Source organism: Orycteropus afer, unplaced genomic scaffold (genome assembly GCF_000298275.1).
Source record: "Orycteropus afer afer isolate SDZICR_OR568_19922 unplaced genomic scaffold, OryAfe1.0 scaffold00031, whole genome shotgun sequence".
NCBI lineage: Eukaryota > Metazoa > Chordata > Mammalia > Tubulidentata > Orycteropodidae > Orycteropus > Orycteropus afer.
Window position 1 is genome coordinate 12848896 of NW_006921618.1, and position 3059 is coordinate 12851954.

Sequence of the window (3059 nt, forward strand, 5' to 3'; positions counted from 1 at the left end):
ACTTGACTGCTAACCAGAAGGCTGGCGGTTCAAACCCACCAGCCACTCCTCGGAAGGAAGGTTGGGCAATCTACTTCCATAGTGATACCGCCTCGGAAACCCAAGGAGGGGTCGCTGTGAGTCAGGTCTGACTCAACGGCACATAACAAGAACAACAACAAACTATGAGAAAATAAACTCCCGTTCATTAAAGCCACCCATTTGTTGTATTTCTGTTACAGTAGCCCTAGATAACCAAGACAAAATGTGTTGCTGAGAAGTGGGAGTGCTGCTCTAACAGACAGTTCAATGTGGAAGTGGTTTGGAAATTGGGTAATGGGTAGAGGCTGGAAGAGTTTTAAGGCACCTAATAGTAAAAGTATGGTGAAAGGATACAACCCTGACACACACTTTTCCTGATTTGCAACCATGCAGTATCCCATTGTTCTGTTCAAATGAATGCCTCTTGCTCCATGTACAGGTTCCATATGGGCACAATTAAGTGTTCTGAAATTCCCATTCTTTGCAATATTATCTATAATTTGTTATGATCTACACAGTCAAATGCCTTTGCACAGTCAATAAAACACAGATAAATATCTTTTTGGTATTCTCTGCTTTCAGCTAAGATCCATCTCACATCAGCAGTGATATCCTTGGTCCTATATCCTCTCTGCATCTGGGTTGAATGTTTGGGCAGTTTCCTGTTGAAGTACTGCTAAAACAGTTTTTGAATTGTCTTCAGCAAAATTTTACTTATATGGGATATTAATGATAATGTTTGATAATTTCTGCATTCTGTTGGCTCCCCTTTCTTTGAGTGGGCACAACTATGGATCTGTTGCAGTCAGTTGGCCAGGGAGCTGTCTTCCATATTTCTTGGCATAGATGAGCATTGCATCATTTGTTGAAATACCTCAATTGGTAGTCCATCAATTCCTAGAGCCTTGTTTTTGGCCAATGTCTTTCAGTGCAGCTTGGACTTCTTCCTTCCGTACCACTGGTTCTTGATTATATGTTACCTCCTGAAATGGTTGAACCTTGACCATTTTTTTTTTTTTTTTTTTTGGTACAATGACTGTGTATTCCTTCCATCTTCTTTTGATGCTTCCTGCATTGTTCAATATCCTGCCCAGAGAATCCTTCAATATTGCAACTCAAGACTTGAATTTTTTCATTTCTTTCAGCTTGAGAAATGCTGAAAATGTTCTTCCCTTTTGTTTTTCTAACTTCACTTCTCTGCACATTTCATTATAATACTCTGTCTTATGGAGCCACTCTTTGAAATCTTTTGTTCAGCTCTTTTACTTTATCACTTCTTTCATTTGCTTTAGCTATTCTACACTCAGGAGCAAATTTCAGAATTTCTTCTAACATTCATTTTGGTCTCTTTTTTCTTTCCCATCTTTTTAAGGACCTTTTGCTTTCTTCATGTATGATGTCCTTGATGTCATCCCACAACTCATTTGGTCTTCAGTCATTAGTGTTCGATGGGTCAAACCTATTCTTGAAATGATCTCTAAATTCAGGTGGGATATACTCAAGGCCATGCTTTGGCTCTCATGGACTTGTTTTCATTTTCTTCAGCTTCAACTGGAACTTGTATATGAGCAACTGATGGTCTTTTCCACAGTCAGCCCCTGACCTTGTTCTGACTGATGATATTGAGCTTCTCCATGATCCTTTTTCTTTCCACAGATGTCATCATTTTATTCCTATATATTCCATCTGGTGAGGTCCATGTGTATAGTCACTGTTTATGTTGTTGAAAAGAGGTATCTGTAATTAATAAGTCACTGGCTTTACAAAATTCTATCATGTGATCTATGTTGTTTTTATCACCAAGGTCATATTTCCCAACCACTGGTCCTTCTTTGTTTCCAAATTTCACATTTTAATCACCAGAAATTATCAATGAACACATCTTGATTGCATGTTTGATCAATTTCAGACTGCAGAAGTTGGGAAAAATCTTCACTTCATCTTTGGCATTAGTAGTTGGTGTGTAAATTTGAGTAACAGTTGTATTAACTGATCTTGTAGGAGGGAGCTGTGGTGGCATAGTACCTAAGGCATTTGACTGCCAACCAGATGGCTGGCGGTTCAAACCCATCAGCCACTCCTCAGAAGGAAGACTGGGCAATCTACTTCCATAGAGATACTGACTCAGAAACTCAAGGAGGGGTCTCTATGAGTTGGATCTGACTTGATGGTGGCAGTGCATTTTTTTTTTTTATTGTTGTTGTTCTTATAGGTATGTAGATATTATCCTGCCACTAAGAGTTTTGTACTTCAAGATAGAACTTGAAGCATTCTTTTTGACAATGAATATGATGCCATTCCTCTTCAATTTATCATTCCTGGCATAGTAGACCACGTGATTATCTGATTCAAAATGGCCAATACTAGGCCATTTTAGCTCACGAACATCTAGAATGTCTATCTTTAAGCATTCCATTCCAATTTTGACAACTTCCAATTTTCCTAGGTTTATATTTCTTACAATTCATGTTCCTGTTATTACCATGGACTGCCAGAAGAATGAACAAATCTGTCTTGGAAGAAGTACAGCCATAATGCTCCTTAGAAGCAAGGATGGCAAGACTTTGTCTCACATACTTTGTGTGTGTTATCAGGAGGGTCTACTCTCTGGAGAAGAACATTATGCTTGGTAAAGGAAAGAGTCAGTAAAAAAAGAAAGACCCTCAAAGAGAAGGACTGACACAGTGGCTGCAACAAAGGCCTCAAACATGGGAATGATTGTGAGGATGGTGCAGGACCCAGCAGCGTACTTAGGATCGCCATGAGTTGGACCCGACTCAACAGAACCTAATAACAATAACATGATGCTGAGCAGGTTTCAGTAGAGCTTCCAGACTAAGACAGGCAAGGAACAAAGTCTTGGTGATCTACCATGACTTTGAAATGAAAATGAGCCAATGAAAACTTAAAAAAAAAAAAAAAAAAGATGTATGAAAGAACTTTGTGATCAAAACCATGGTACAGAGGTGGGGTAAGATGGCGGACTAGGCAGAAGGATTGCACAGACCCTCTTCAACAAAGAAAAGGGAAACCAATTA